This window comes from Leptosomus discolor, chromosome 3, assembly GCF_034619465.1.
Source record: "Leptosomus discolor isolate bLepDis1 chromosome 3, bLepDis1.hap2, whole genome shotgun sequence".
NCBI classification, from domain to species: Eukaryota; Metazoa; Chordata; class Aves; order Leptosomiformes; family Leptosomidae; genus Leptosomus; species Leptosomus discolor.
In genome coordinates, this window is record NC_141393.1 from 43174940 (window position 1) to 43192556 (window position 17617).

Sequence of the window (17617 nt, forward strand, 5' to 3'; positions counted from 1 at the left end):
GATTGAAGGGAATAAGCGTTAACAAAGGATGCAACTGCTTACTCATCACACAAAAGAAAATGTATTCAACAGGGTTTAAAACAATGTGAAGCATTCTAAAGAATACCACCATGGCTAACAGCTGCGCTAACCTTGTTTTACAAGTTCCCTTTTTGCTTGAAGAAGTTGGCTCAAAGGATTTCAGTTAGTCTAACTTCTGATACCATAAAATAGTTATCTCCCCTTACAGTATTCTTATCATCATTTGGCAATTCTTGTGTATCCAGAAAGAGCATTCATGAGAAAAACACAACCCCCATTCTGAACCCAAATCACAGTGCTTTATGGATGACTGTCTATGAAGTATGAACAGGAGTTAACTTGACACACAATTTCTTCCTCCAAGACACTTCCTCTTTCTATTTAAGAAAGAGGACTGAGCATCTGTACATGGAGAAGTGTTCTGCACAAGTTAAGCCCACCTACAAAATTAAGCTAAGCTGGAAGTCTGGAACTCTGCAGTAACAAGCTAGTATTCTACATGTTTGAATACAGGTTTAAACTTGGAAAAGTATTAGTGACGTAGGCTATGCCACATATTCTATGTTATTTTCAAACTGCCATCAGAAATTCACTGCACTATCCACTAAAAGACCTGGGAAAGATTACAGAGAACACACTAAAAGTTTACAGAAAGATGGCACCCAAATTCCCTTTTATTTAATAAGTGAAATAAAGAGAAAAGACTATTGCAACCTGTGTTGCAGAAGATAAAGACCTTCACTGATCAAATCTCATTTTCTGTTTTTAAAAATCTCTTTAAAGAACTTAAAAAATATACAAGATTACCAGTATTTTCAGGTTCATTCCTGCAGGTGCCATTATTGCTGGCTGATACCAGTATGCTTCAGTACAGCTGCCTATGTGGCTAGAGTTACCTGAAAATACTGTCTATTAAAAAGCTATTCAACACCTGAAATATATGTACTGTGCTTATTAATTTCAGTCTTCTCCAAATAATTTCTCTCACCACACCCAAGCTTATTACCTAATGTCTGGCAAATACTACACACAACTTAAGTCTGTGGTTTCTGTGACTTTTTTTGTGTTGTTTTGTGTTTGTGGTTTTTCTTTTTTTGCCCACCAGTTGCTTCCCCCTGCACCTTGTAAGAAACTCTGCACCCTTTTCCTTGCTACAGCTGCAGCAGGTGAGAAACCTCATCTCGCCCCTAAACATGCTTAGTTCATGCCCTGCTTCTTACATGCCCAGGGCACTAATATGAACCAGGCAAGAGGTTACAAAGGCAAGTTCTGCTGATCCTGGTTCCTGATTTACAGTTTTGGTGCCATGCTTCTGTCCCTATTTATACATTCTGCCCCTTTCTCTACAGAGGCAGCACATTCTCTAAAAAAAACCCAAAATTTGAGAATCAAAGCAGGAAGTTCAAGCTATTGGTATATTAATTCCTATTGCTTCATTATGTATAAATGCATATCTCAATTTACTGGTAATAACTACATTACACTAGACATTTTGAATCATGCATAATTAGAATACTAGCTCTAAGATTTGGTTTGTGGGCCTGTGCCGCTTTCCTTCACTTTTCTCCATGCAGTTCTTCATGCCTAAGGCATTACAAGCTAGCCGCCTTTTATTTGACCTGCAAACACTCGTTTGGAGGGGCAGTGGAGAGGAGCAGACAGGATTTACACAGGACACACTAAACAGTAAGTTATAACAGTAAGTTACCTTTTATCTCTAACCTCAGATGTTGTAAAGCCTTTGGGAATCTGTCTGTATTACAGAGGCTCAGAGACAGAAACATGCTCTGCTCACATCACCAACACTGACACTTTCTCTAAAACCCAGGAGAAAGCATAGAGCAGACCAAAAAAGAATAGACATCAGAATCCATGGTTAGTGCTCTGCACTGTTCGACGAGACACCCTGGCTCAACTGCTGGCTTTTGTGTGCCAGTCAAAGCACTACAGGGGCAAAATGCCGGATCATTCAGTAAAAGAAATCCAACGGAATCTAACTTGAACTGGCATTATGCAGCTCTATACCTGAACAGCAAGCAAGATCATTAGTTTTGGAGGAAGACCAGACAGTTTCCTAGAGATGCAGAAAGCAGCTATTTCTAAGATTGGTTATCTATCATCACAAACCGTTCTCTTTCATATTTTTCCCTTCTCCGCCCAAGACACACACTGACGGCTTGTGACAATGTAATCCTTTTTACTTAAGTATCAGCGTCCTGAAGCTAGGTACAATTTCTTCTCACTCACTATCAAGGCAGTCTTTGCAATACCTTGTTCTTTTGTCCTAAACTTAACAATTATCCTCAGTTGCACAAGGTGCAACTCCCAACACAAGTACTGGCTACACCTTCTGCAGCAGCACTACTGGGTATGGAAACAGCATGTACTTGTATCATCTGGGTTTAGTACTGCTAAATGAGGCACGTCAGTACTGGTCACTACACTTTTGATATCCCACACTGAAATGGGGTAGCAGCTAACACTTCCACGTAGTTTTAGAAGCTGTGAAATCAAGGGGGTTGGAGCAAAAGTCATGCCATATTACCACAGCTGAAAGGTGAAGGGATTCCTTTTATTGCTGTGAACCGTCACTTTTAGTCTAGTAGCCCACAGAATACAGATCAGTATAAAAAGTCTGAGCTGGGAAGAATATGCAGCTAGCTTGCCTGGCTACATCAGTCTTGATTTCCAACCCTCTTCTCCAAATGAATAAACCTTTGAAGAATTCTGTTCAGCCACAAAGTTCATACTTCTGAAGTATGAACATGATCATGTTTTCATTATTATTTCATTACTATGTAAATGTACTTGCTGACTACAGACCAGAATAAATTTATAATTTCTCTAATGTAATCAGATAACAATCAAATTAAGGTCCCCTATGGCCAGCTTCCAATTTTATCAATAATTCAGTAGGTGGAATTTAAGCTGATTACAACCTTCCAGATCAATTAGCTTTTCATACACATACTATGTATTAGCCAACACTTAATTTAGACATTCTCATCCTTATCTTGGTTACTTTATACTGTGAAAATTCTCACAGCCCTCACAGTCCCATTATCAACTTGCAAAGCGCCAAAGGGCTTCACCCCTGTAATTTCAAAACATTAGAATCCTCCTTTCAGCTGTTAGTTACAGTCCAAATTACTTCAGCTTTCTAGAAGAAATCCAGCCAGCCAGTTCTAAACCTCTGATGTAATAATTCTGTTCAGAACACAGTCTGTTGGGCCATATTGTCTCTATATAACTGCACTGAAAACAGTCAGCTATGGACATGTTAGAACTCCCGTGGCTCTTTTATGTAGCCCTTTGATGGCAAATGCTTTGCTGGGTGCAGAGGCTACAGATGTAGATCAATAACCCTTTGTGCTACCAGAGGCTTCACAGTTTTGCCTCTGCAAAACTTCAGGCATCAACAGAAATCAATTATGGTCTGAAACAGAGTGTTTAGCAAGGCTGCAATTATTTTTTTGCTGTTAAGTAACATTTTTAGAGTTCTACAATTGTGCTTGGGATGTACAAATGTTTTGAGTGTTAAGTGTTCTCTATTTTTTTATTTAAAGACCATCTCAAATTGGTCTTTTTAAACAAAGAAAACAAAAAGTAATCCCCACAATAAAAGCTTCCAACTTCAGAATCTCTTCAGGTTCTCTTCACAATCCAGTATTTGGAAGGGTTTAGTTTCTTCTCAGAGAAACAAAGCAAGTGCTACGCTACAAAAAAAGAAAAAAAATATAGGGAAACTTCAGCTATCCTTTAAAAAAAAACTGTCTGCCCTTCCCCCAGCACTTACTGACAGTGTTTCAGACATGTGACAAAGCTGATGTTTTGGTTTTTGTTTGGTTTTTTTTTTTAGTACCAGATCCATTAAGTGTTCAAGTGCCAAATTCCCTCCAATGAGATGAACATAAGAGGAATTCACCCATCTTCTCAGGAAAAGACTCTTCACGCAACTCCCTGCAGCACAGAGCGCCACAAACTTATTTGGTTATTACCCACTTACTCTACTGTACAGTCTTGCTAACGCAAGTTATTTACTATCACATGCAAAACAGTTATTGCTACTAAAGTTCTATTTTCTTATTATATCATCTTATGGCTTTGTTTGCATCAGGGATTCTTCCCCCTACATACTGTGCTATTTTGCATTCCAGTTTCAGAGGTATTTTTCAATTGATTCTCCCAAGCACTAAACTACTTTATTCAATGGTACAGCTATTTCCATTTAGAACTGAACCTAACTCTCAGCACAGGTCCCCCAGAGCTCTGCTGTAAATGGCCCACCTGTCCAATTTTCCTGGAAATCTACTAGATGCAGAGGGTTGGTTGCTTGTTTGTTTTCTCCCCTGTTACATACATTAACTCTGCACGAATACTGGGTTTGCACCAAAGTACATGCTTCTTGATTAATTACTTTAGAGATATATCATAACAAAATTACAAAGCCAAGCTACCCATTCCCTCCCCCCCAACGGCCATTTACAGGCAGGTCTCAGGAAAAAGAGATGCAGTATCCTCTCTAAGTTGAAAGAGAATTTTGTTCTTGTAAAAGAGAGAAATGGATGAAGAGCAACACTGGCACCAAATAAAAGACTTCTTCCTAGGAAATCAGAGGATGCCATCCACAGAGCATTGCACATCTCAGGAATCATACCAGTCTCTTATTTGACCCGTCCAAGCTGCCCATTGAGTGCTAAATCATTTGGACTTCCCCTGGTCTAAACTTTCCTTCTGAAAAAAGCAGAGGGAGAGACAGAAATTATTAAAAATGAGCTTAGAGCTGGAAAGCACTACTGGAAGTCACCTAAAACACAGGCTATTGAATTCTCAATAATGCAGGGGTGGGGAATCTCTGATCCATAGGCTAGAGATAGCCTGCTGCACAGATACAGTCTGCACTGCTGTTTTTCAACGGCCCTTGGCCTTATTACAGTCTCTGTTTTTATTAAGGTGTACGTAAATGCAGGATCCACCAAAAGTGTTAAACGATTCAATAGGACTTCAGCCAAAAAAGGTTCCCCATTCCTGCAATAAAGGATTAAAGTCTTCTATGCATAATTGGCAGATAGCATTTTGCAACCATTAACTTATTATATAATGAGGATAATGTTTAACTAGTTATAATAATTATATTGTCAGATTGTCAGATTGTCAGATCTGAAAAAAAAATTAGTAATTAACAGATTTTGTAAATGATCTTAAGGTAGCAGAGATGTGTACAAAGTGCACACAAACTCCCTAGCATATTCATACTTTTCTGAGTATATCACAGGATGGGTAATAATAAAACTGAAAATGCTGCACATGGAAGAAAACACCTTAAACAAAGACTAAAAAGAAAAGAATCCCACTCATAGGGATGAGAATTCTGGACGCTTACATACACCAGCTTACTATTGCAGTTGGACAGACAAACAAAAAACAAAAATTCAACTATGATGCTACGAAGCCTGTTAAGCAAATGCATTCCATTTCTAAAAATAGCCTTGCCACTGTCAAAGGGAGGATACTGCACGTTTAGACCATGTTTGTGACATTTCTACTGTATCCTTTCTATTGTTAATTACATTATCATCACTGTTTATTAATAAATTTGTCACTCTGAAATTGTAAAAACACTACTAGGCTCATGCACTGATCCTAACATGGCACTACAGTTTGCTACAAAGCACTAATGCTTATGGAACTATACACATCTCAAAATGGAAGACATTGGTGATTTTGTTGTTTTCAAACAACTTGTAACATCATTTTGTCCACAAGTATTAAAATATATATATGTATATATATATGATCTATTGCACATGCCCCTTGTTTTTGTAATGTTTCACATGGGAAGATTTCCAACCAATAGAGAGAAAAAGTGGAGCAAGAAAAAGTAAGTAGGCTGAGGCAGCATTTCCTAGCACAGCAGTTTTATAAAGGTGCTGGCCGGAAAGGTACGGCAATGGGGGTCTTCTGGGCATGCACTACCGGAGTATTACTTCTGCAAAAGCCACAGATCCTTAGCCCTGCTAAAAATACTACGTTCTAAAATTAAACTTAAAAACTAATGTTGTTACATTGTCATGGACAGGAGTCAGGAAATATCATCAATTCTATTTTTTTTTTTTTTTTGTTACAATGCAGGGTTATAAAATGTTGAGAGTTATTCCTACGGAAAAAGAAATTAAAAGAACTTCAAGCGTCTATTCTCTAGTCAGACAAATTCTTAGGTTTTGTACATGTCCACAGAAAACAAAAATACCTTCCTTTCCCCCAGTATTTTGCCATCAAGCTATGCAAGAAACAACTGCTAGCTCTAACATCAGAAGGATAGGTATGGGCAGAAAGAAGAAAAGGTAATTCCCAGATCTAAATTAGATGTTTCTTATACCAGATACTCCCAACCACTTATAATCCTAGGATATCAACAGCATTTTCCATCACTCGGAGCTGGATCCTGCTTCTACAGACATTTACATTAAATCCCATTGGTTTGACCATAAGGAGGCCCTAAAAGCAAGTGTGCTTTTCTAGTTGCTTCCAACGCCAGAAAATTCAGACAATATTCAGCAAGGAAATCCTATGTTCTTAAAAGAAGTCAGGCCAAGCTGGTGGCTGCCTCATCAAGATCAATGTAACTCTTATCACACAGCTCACCACGTTACACGCAATTTTAGTGCGCCTCTCTTCTTGTTACAGTTGCTGTTATTCTGATACGCAGTGTCTTGCCCACCACTCTTCAGCTTACGTGTCTGATCTTTTCTTCATGGAAATAAAAAATGGGAAAAGCTGTCATTACATTTTAGTGTTATAATGCAAGTCTAAACATAGACTTAATTCTACTCCGAAGATTAGGCCCAACATCAACACTAGTTCTTACTCTGCTATGGAACTTGGTCCCATAAAATGTCACCACATTTTAAGTATCAGAGTGCTGCCCTTGCAATCTATCACTACGATTTAAGAAGGATTTCAATTGTTGGCTTTTTCAGCCATTTTCAGGCTGTCTGGCTCTCTCTAACAGTTTTCTAAAAGGAAAAACAGAATAAAACAAGAAATCTAAACCCCACCCCTCAACCACGCTATTATCTCCCAAAACCTATTAACAGAACCTATATACCTTTATTTGATCCAGATTTGAAAATATTCTTTTAAGCTAGTAAGTCACATTTTCTAAACCACAAGCTTGGAATAAGGTGCACTAAGAGCTCCAGATCTGAAGTGGAATAGACTATATATCCCAGTTCTGGTTTTTTTTTGCCAAGAAATCTTACTTGCTGTATACAACACCATAGCAGGGAGCATGTAAACAATATACACTCCCACCTCAGAATGACAGAAAACATCCTATGTAATCACAAATGATGGAGACAAAGAATCTTGTGTAAACATAAGAACAACAGATTGCGCCTTAGTTTGGGAAGGAATGAGAGGAACCAGAAAAAGGCCCATCCCAAGTATTTCTGCTCTCCCAACTCACTCCTCTTACATGGCTAATAGTCCATTCTCTTGGGCCTATTTCCACCCAGATGATGGAAACATACAGGTCATCCCAGTTCTCAGTCACAGAAGAATCAAAAAGCTGATTCCATCAGCAGTATGAAAAGCTGAAACTGTGCCAAGGAAGCTGAGTGGATAAACCGCAACTTTACACCTCTGGTCTCGTCCATCGCCCCAGAAGTTAATTTCTTTAATAAGCAAAGAAGTTTTGCCCCATCTCTTCTATGGTAGAATGGTTTTGTTCCTTTTGCTGCTATGGATTCATAAAAAGCTAGAGGGAGGGAATGATTTAACACAAACCTAAGCATTATCCTGGTACCCCAGAGGCCTTTAAAGCTAAAATTGAAATGACACAGAGTAATTTCTCCTTCTGGTGAAAGCTCTTCATATCCAGCACTGACACAGGCTTACACATGCAAATATACATTTTGATCACAGTCTGGGATGATGCATTTACACACTACAGACAAGGGGATTCTGCGTTTGTTCCTGTGCATTAGCTGCTTTATGTGAGTTGACATCAAGACACCTATCTACAAAGCCAAGCCTGGGTCCTGGACTAGAAAACACCTGTATGGGATGTCCCCAGTCATTTGGCAAGTTTCTTCCTCATGTCAGAGCAGAAAGTACGTTCTGATTTTCCTGCTGCAACTTTTCATACATGTCAAGACAGTTTGACATAGCAATGCATGCAGACACTTTATCTGCTAGGAATTCCAATATGACACAGTGAAGTACTTAACCTTCCTAAAATGCAGAAAGAGATATCAGTGAAGAACACCAGCTTCCACTTGCATCTGATTACAAAGTATTTCTCATTTTAAAACTGAATGCAGAAAGCTGGATGAAGAGCTGGCACAGAAGACATTTCTTCAGGGAAACAAGTGCTGATTTCTGTTACTCTGCTTTTGAGTTTTGATAAAACGGTGGGCTACTTCTGTGGGAGAAGTCATCTGCTGAATCAAATGTTGGGTGAGGTGGTTGAAACAGGAAGTGGAGAAATCTTTGTTCATTCAGCTCCATGGAAGTGAAGGACAGGTCCTTGCTTGCTAGAAGAGAAGCATCCACATCTCACAGCCTATGAGCAAGCAACAGGACCACCTTCTTCTTGAACACCAGGAGAGGATCTGGAATCCCAAAATAAAAAACCCAGGAGAGGTAGTTTAGGAATTAGACTAAAATACATTCAACATTAAAATGCCCACTGGTTCATTACTCCAAAAGCCTGACTAAAGGACAAAATTAGCTGGCTTCACAAACTGTAATAGTAACTTGCTCTGCAAGAGTTTGTATCTAACTGTAGGTGTCCATAAGCTGGCCAAGGAAATAGTACAGAAATGCTGAACTATACACTTACTCAAAAGCAATGTATCCAAAAATATACCAGTGTTAATTAGCTGTGGGGCTTCTTGATTGTCACTCCAACATATAGCACAGCAACGTTGAGGTAGCACCAGAATGCACACTGCACACAGAGAGTATATTTTGCTCATAATTCAAAGTCGCAATTCAAAGCAGGTCACAATTCAAAGAGACACCACAAACTACCACCTAATTAATTACGAAACTGTCAGGGCTGTAGAGGAAAAAAAGCACTTATGACACTTGCAAGATCACATAGATTAGGTACTTACTTTTAGTCATTTCTCCCCACTTATCCACAGAGAGACATACTTTAATAACTCGTCACTGATCTCCTGGCCTTTCATCAGTGATGCTCACCTGGTATCACCTACTCACAGTAGGTGTTAAGACAGAATTTTTTTGCTTTAAGTTTGAAGCCAGCCTGGATTCGAAGGTAATGAGGGTGCGCTCCTGCATAGCTAGTGCCAGAAACACTTATTCTCCTATACTACAATGAGAGATGTAAAAAAGAATTTTTTTTTTTTCCTTTGGTTTCTCTTTCTCACATACAAGAACACAAGGACATACAATATTTTCTAACCCCAAACTCTTTTCTCTGTATGTCTCATTCTAATTACCTTAATCCTTTAGTTGATCAAGTTCAGAAATAATCTTCCAGTGATGATTTTCAACTCCTACGTTAGAAGTAGCAAGTAGATAATGAAAATGGAAATACAACACACGTCACCACCACTTTCTCTCAGAGGCACTCAAATATTTCAGCTGATCATGAGCTTGACATGCATGCTCATACTGCTGGGAAAGTCGTCGTCTTGTTATGAAGATGGGGAAAGACAGATCTGGAGAGCTGCAACAAAACATGCCAAAGGTTTGTGGCAGAGCCGAGAACAGAATATAGCACTCCATTACACACCTTAACTACCAGAATATCTTTTATCTCAATCAATGGGGAAAAAAAAAAAAAAAAGATAAATCAAAGCTCCAGAAGTTGATTGTCAACCTTAGAAATTTTGAATGTCATCTTTTCTAGATGATAATTGACATTTGGTTATCGTTCTTCCAATCCTACTTGTGTTTAACAAACACAACTTTCAAGATAACTATTCCAAGTTAATACAATTACACAATTACTGTCTCTTTGCATAGCAAAATGACATCACAGGGCAGGAATTTTATAACTTTAAAAGCATTTATTCTTGTTAGAATATGTAGTTAAATTAAAGTTTCTTTCAAGTGAAGCCCAAGCTGAAAGCTGACACTGTGGCAACATTCCAGTTCTCCGAAAGTATTCTATGAAAAATTAAAATCTCAATGACCGATTTCTTTGGGCAGACAAAAAAACCCCAAAACAAACAAAATAAGAAGAAACAAAAAACACCCTTAAATCAACCAACAGACTTGACAAGTTTAGTACCTAAGATTTAGTACCTAAATAACCTTATGGCTTTACTCACCATTGGTTTTGCTCAATCCACGTTCTCTTCAGTGAGCCTAAAGAGAAAGAGATGAACATTAAATTTGCATCTAGGAAGCTACTCAGATCATACATGATTATCTGCACAAGATACAAAAGAGTAGCTGTACCCTCCAGGAACTAGTTAACATTTTTAGACTTTCTACATAAAATATGCTGATTTTACTTTTCAAATGATCATATCTATCCCCTTCCTTTAGTTTAAGGGAAAGGATGGTCAAGTGAATTGAGCCCAAGCATGGAAGACCCAGGACAGACAAAATTTAACTAAGAATTTTAACAAAATTTTAACTAAGACCAGGGAGGAGAAGCATACACCCAAAACATGCCTGAAAGGCTTTTGTTCAGAAACCATTCTGCTTTCTGGGGTAAAATTATGTGTCATACATTCCACAGAATGTAGTTTGCACCGTACTGAATTCCCTTTTCCCCTGGAATTGGTTGGTTGCTACTTTACTGAGAACAGCCTACAGCCGATGCTCGACTGACTATACCTGGAGCATTAAGTATACACCACTACCAAAACGACTTCCTAACTGTGCGTATTTTGAAGATAAATGACTTTGTTATGGCAAGCCATCATCAACAGACACACAGTTTAGTTTCATAGGACTGAGATGGACACCATTTCAGTCTCCAATAAGGCAAGAAACTCTTTCCGTGTTAGTTACAAACCACTGTAGCAAGGAAGTATAACAATGACTGTTCTCAAGGATGCGGAGCTGACAACCTAACTGGAAGAATAATGGATTGCCATAGGCAGAACTCTCTCATCACACAGAACTTACATTATTAAAAACTCACAGTTACCTCACCACAGTATTATTAGCTTCCACTCTCCTGCACAACACAGCATTTCTGCAAGCACCGGGCACCTGCACCTTCAGGTGCAGTCAGATCAGACAATCCCTAGCCCGGTATTCAGGGTAGTTCTTCCATCCTCATGTAGTAAGTTCTGACCCTCTCTATCAAGTCCTCCCTCAAGAACCTGCCAAGCACTACGTGACTTTAAGAGATCGAGAAACCAACAGTAAGTGATTCACCTAACAATTAATTTGATAAGCAACAGTTATCAGGATCTCTCCCAAATGTACTTATAATGGAAACAATTCACAATGCCAATCTTTAACAGTTGGGTTTTCTTTCACATATTCTAAAACTATGAATTAACTAAAGTAAGTCTTATTATAAAAAAACAGCAGGTGACACTCAAAGCAATTCATACAAAGGTACCGTTCCAATACTGAAATTCAGTTGGCTTTAACCAATTTATATTATTTTTTTTATTATTTTAACAAGTTCACTGACTTCAGATGACTCAGTTTTTAACTGCTCTGCTTGATATACTTTCTGTCTGACTTTCACAGATTATGTGGGAGAAGAGTTCACACTAGTACCACAGAACTTGCAAATACAACTGGATATAAATCAAGGCTATTGAAAATTAACAGGCTTTGAAACTGATGCTCACAATACCAACTCCACAGTTAAAAGCTAGTGGAAATGATGAAGAAAAGAAAAAGAGAACTGTTTTTCTTGTTTCATACCTTACTGAACATACAATCAATTGATCTGGAACAAGAAACATTTGTGAAAACTCAACATTATATATATTAATTCTTTTCTGCTAAAAATTCAGAAAATACTGGTTTTATTAAGTTTTTATCTACTGACCACTTTTTTTTTTTTTTTTTCTCTCTACCATAATTAAAAGTATCCAGGAACTTTAAATCTCACATTCAGATAGACAGCTTCTTGGATACAAGCAACTAACTTCAGGAATTTCAAAGCCAAAAAGAGATGAAGAAATATCTCAAAAATAAATTTACCAGCAAAATTGCAGTATTTGTCTTTTCACATAGATCAACGTGTCCTATTATCACTGCACAAGGTGGGGCGGGGTGGGGAGTAAAGTCAGCGTTCTTGCATAATCAGCACATTGGAACCCGAAACGATACTAAAATGCATACTGTACAGCTATGCTACCAAGTTTCATCCCAGCCCTCACACTCTGTTTTTAAGGTACCCTTAGTTTTAATTACTTTGGTCAGCAAAAACCCAGATCCAACAGATCTGGCTTTCCAAAATAAAACCTTTCTTTTTCTCTTTCACACACAAATGCTCCAGGAGACAAGCACAATTAACAGGGACACTGAAGATGATTCCTCTTCCCTTCCCTACAGCCTGAGAAGTAAGCGTGGAATGAAAGATCTAGAAGCAGGTTTATGTAAAAAGACTAAGACACGAAAACTTGCAAGTTAAATGTGGCATAGATGTGTGAAGATACAGAAAGCAAAATTAGTGCCACAGATCACAAGTCCACTAAGATCTTTACAATGGCTTAAAAAGTGTCAAATTTAACCTGGAAAGCCAATAATGACAAAAGCTTAAATCATAAACGCAAAATGCAATAGAAGTAGCTTACAGTCCTGCAAAAACATTAGCTGCCTTTGTGCTCCTTCCACTTTCTAGATAACTTCTAAGAAGGCATCTAACCTGATCTATGGGGCAATGTAGAAAACTGTAATAGGCTAAGACCAGTGTGACTGGAGAAAAGAAGGGAGTGCCTGAGTGTGGAGACACCAAAAGGAACATAGAGCAGGAACTGGGCTCTCAAAAGGGCTTGTGTAAACTGCACCCAGGCTGGCAGGTCATCAACACCCCAATACATGCCCCTGCAATTTCAGAAGACCCCCAGATCTGGAGACACAGAACACTGATAACCCATGGAACGGGGCAGGGTAGACACATAGACCACTGTCACCTCCTCCAAAAGAGCACACAAAGGCATATCTGCAACCCAGAACATTTACCAGCCGAGGAAGAGGACAGAAGACATAAGGACCTGCCAGCTGATGCCCCTTGTCCTCTATGAGGGATCCTGAACTTAATATCTGGACACAAGCAGCATAGCACCAGACTGCTGGACATACAGCTTAAACACCCCTGCTACGGCGCTTAGCTGCTGGACATATATCTCGGGCACTGCACACATCCCGCCACCTAGGAGACTGCAAGCCTGAGTAAGCATTTTGTTTCATTTTATATCTTAAATAAAACCACCTTCCTCTCCTACGAGGTTTCCAATGGATATTTCCGACACTGTTGGTATAATGTTGTAACAGTACTTCCTACAGCAGCAGAGAAAATACGAAAGACTGTTTCACAGCTGAGCTTTCTATTCCACGATACACACGTCATACTCATGTGCTCCTTGAATACTGTTCAGGTAAAGAAATCCCTTCCTCCGCATCCTGTTTTAGAGAAACCTCTTTTTTTTTTTTTTTTTTTTGAATTCTCCAAAGGCTGCGCCGGCCCTCGCATCTTGCATTCACATAACCTCCAGCATGTCAGGACTGGTTTCAAACACTGTTCCTTTTCTAGTTTTCAAGAATGAATGTGGGAGGTGTTCAAGAGATACTCCAGACTCCTCACAGACTCGGTCAGAATTTTTAGCCTTAGTTGGCCCACAATTTTTGATATCCCTGAAGGACAGGTCACCATTGTAAGATGCATAGCCTGTTCATGCAAATCTTCATGCTACAGACTCACATCACTGTGTCAAGATCATAAAGCAGTGCATATAGTTGATTTGACATATACCAGGTTAACAGAAAACTCTGATTTTTTTTTAAATTTTTTTTTTAAGAGACTACTTCTCGCAGCTCTCCTGCATTCGAAGCAATTAAGAATAAATATTAATCCAAGTGAATTTACTTACCTCTAAAACAGCGTACAACTTCACGTGAAAGCAAGCTGATTGCTTATTATTCTTAATGATAATGTAAAGCAGAATTATCTCTATATGTAATATTTCAAACAAATCCCCTGGTATATTTTAACAATTTGTACATAGACATGTATAAGTAGGAATACTCATCAGTTGCAGCACACTGTGCCTTAATGTTATGTGGCTCATAAGCTGCTATTACTGTTACTATGTGAATAACACAGCACACAAAATTCATAAAATGTTCCTTAGGATATCTTTCTCATAAGCAGCTACTGCTTTCAGAACTAGTTGTGAATAATACACCATATTTCTTGTGAGTTATTTCACCAGTTACAAACAACTACTTAATTATTAGACCAAGTAAGATACCATACCACATCTCCACAGGACCTAAGGCTGTGCTTCTTATTTAACCACTTCGCTTTTTTACTTTTACCTGACATGCACGTTGAAAATGCAGTCGCTGAGAATTCTATAACAAACTCGAGATTTAAAGAATTGTTATCAAATATAGGACAAACAGAATCTCATGCTAGTGATAGTAATGCTTTTGCTTTCAATAAAAACGTCCCCTGGTTGTTTTTTTTTAAACAAAGTACCACTCTGTAGTAGAAAATACATCCAATAATTTTGAAAAATTCAGGGTATATCTGACATGCATGTTACTAACATGGAAAGGAGATAGCATTTTTAGTAGTAGTTTCACCTGTTTCATAACGTGTAAAGTCCTTTTCACCTTATTACCAACGATCATATCAATTCATAAGGCAATTCCACCCTCCATAAAGCTTATTTTGCACTACAGATTACTCGTACGTTCTAGTTTCGTCAGATCACTTGGCAGCCATCCCCTTTGTGCACTTCTGTCAGTATGACATCAAGACCTCAGAAAAGCATGTTCAGAGCAGCACAACCCACCAGGCGCACAGATTCCAACAACCACGGTAACAGCAGAGTGACTACCATCAGGGCTATGTTTGTAGCCAGAGATGATAAAACTAATTCCGGATGATACATTTTGGGTTCTCTGCTCCACGAACGCTCCACGAACCCGCAGCTGTTCTCCGAAAGCGCCTTCCCGGCTGCTCCTAACTCGGCTGTCGGGTACCGCTGTGAGCAAACGGGCTCTCCCTCCCGGCCATCTGCTGCAGCCCCGTGCCACTGCACGCCCGCTCCCGCCCTCACCCCCAGCTCCGAAGTTACTCGGACTTTTCAGGGCGGCGGGCGGGTCGAACCGGCCCGGCTCCCACCCCCTCACCCGCGCCCCGACGGGTGTCCCCGACGGGCGCCAGCCGTCGCCGCACAGAAACCCCCCAGCTCCAACCCCCGCCCCTGCTCGGGGCCACCCCAGCGTGGAGGCGGCGCTGCCGGGTGCGGCGGGGGGGCAGCCGCCCAGGGGCGCGCACCGATCCGGCCCGGGGCCGCGGGCGGAGCGCGTCTCAGGAAGCGGCGGGCGCGAACATGCCAGGGCCCAGCCCAATCACGGAGCAGGACGGGGAGGAGGGTGCGCGGGCGCCCGGGCCCAGCCCAATCAGGGAACGGGGCACCAGGCACCGGGCTGGGTGTGGTCCCGCGCCAGAGGCCGTTGTTCCTTCCCGCACTCACCTGAGCGCGGCCGAGGCCGCGGGGCCGCGGCCGGCCCCAACCTCTCCACCTCTTCCTCTCACTCCGCCATCTTCCCCTCCTTACCTCGGCCACCCGGCGGGGGGCTCACAGCACCCGGCGACGCCGGGCCCGCCCACTCGGCCTCAAGCCTATTGGGTGCCGCGCCTATGCATGAGCCGTCCGATTTTGGCGGTGATTGGTCAGTAGCAACATCAGTCACGGGGGCTGGCCTCCCGCCTCCAAGGCCTTCCTTTGTGATTGGCCCCGGGCAGGGCACACGCCTGAAACAGGATTGGCTCAAGCCGAGCGAGCGGGGCTGGCCTGGGGCGAATCCTCCGGTGACCTCCACAGAAATTTAAAGGAGCCACTGGCGACGGGGGAGCGGCGGCGGGAGGGCCTGCCCGCAGCACCGGGCGCGGGCGACCCGAGGTACTCCGGCCCGGCGGCCCTGGCCACCCGCCCGTCCCAGGAGGGAAGGGGGCGGAGAGGCCGCGGGGCATCCCTTCTGGTAGCCCTGCCAGCACCCGCCTCGAGCTACGGGGCCAGCGGCAGCCCGACCGATGGCGCCGCGCAGGCCGGCTCCCGGGGCGTGGAGAGTGGAGCGGGCCCGGCTCCTGGGGCTGTCGTGGGGGTCTCGGGCGCCCCTTTCACTCGGACCCCGCTCAGCCGGGGATGCCCCTGGAGAGCCCCGGTGCGTGACCGCTGCTGCCGCTGCCCGTCCTCCATTTCACCGCGCAGCAGCGGCCCCACCAACTGCCGCCTGCCCGCGCCCGGGCTGCGGATGAGGCATCCCGGCGGGACCGGCGCAGCCGCCGGCATGGGTCGCGGTTATCGAGTGATCTTGATTGCTCTGAATGAGCTTATTCATTCTGCCAGTTTTTGTGTCATCTGCAGGAAATAAGGTTTTTAGCAGCGGTAATTTTACACTTCAAGCTGACGGGTGAGTGTATTGAACAGTGTGAAGAGGAGTACTTACCCATTCAGAAAACTCTCGAGAAACACCCCCATTTAACCGTAATTCATCACAGACAACTACTACAACCCATTTCAGTTTAAATCTTAATCCAGTTAATGCACACTTCTCTGCTATGTAGTGCTTTAATGCAGACCGTCAGCTTATATGAAACACTTCTGCCAACTTCAGCACTACATCCGCATCTTATTTACAACCAAAGTCGTCATCTCAAAAAACTGAAAGCAGACTTATAAAGTAATTTTCCATTGTAAAATTATGGAAGCTAACATTATTTTTACTACTTCTCTTTGTGAGTCAAATCCTGTATTGAGATTTGTTTGTTCTGCCCAGACCTGATGCCAAGCTAATGGGCCTACAGCTGTTTCAGCCAACTCATTTGCCACCTTTCAGTATCAATTAGCTATCAAACCTATTTCTGCTTTCTGTAGTCTTCATAATACTTTAACAGTTAATGAAAACTAATGTAACCATTGATTCCTGCAGCCAACCATCCAGAGTCTCAACATCAACTTCAGCCTGCAGATTTTAAAATACTTTACCTCCTATTTGCCAGTAGATTGGAAAATGGTTCATCTGTATTTAAATACCTATCCCTTATACTGCTTTTTCAAAAGACAAAGATGAAATACTAAGTACTTCTGCCTTTGAGCTGATACTATCCCCCTGCCAGACTTTAACCTTCACAGATGACCTTCATTCTCAAGAAGACTTAAAACAATTTCTACAAGCAATCAGGTACACTAAAAAGATTACTTCTGTGGAAATCCACTTATATCTGTACAGCTTAGTTTCGGAAAATTTTAAATTTAACATAAATTTAAGATCTCAGCTCTATAAAACTCCTTTTACTGCCTACCACCTTTTAAGTTACATGTTAAGCAGTAGAATTCAGAACACTGAATAAGATACTCAAGTGGCTTCTATGTGATTTATACAGCTAACAGCAAAGTCAGAT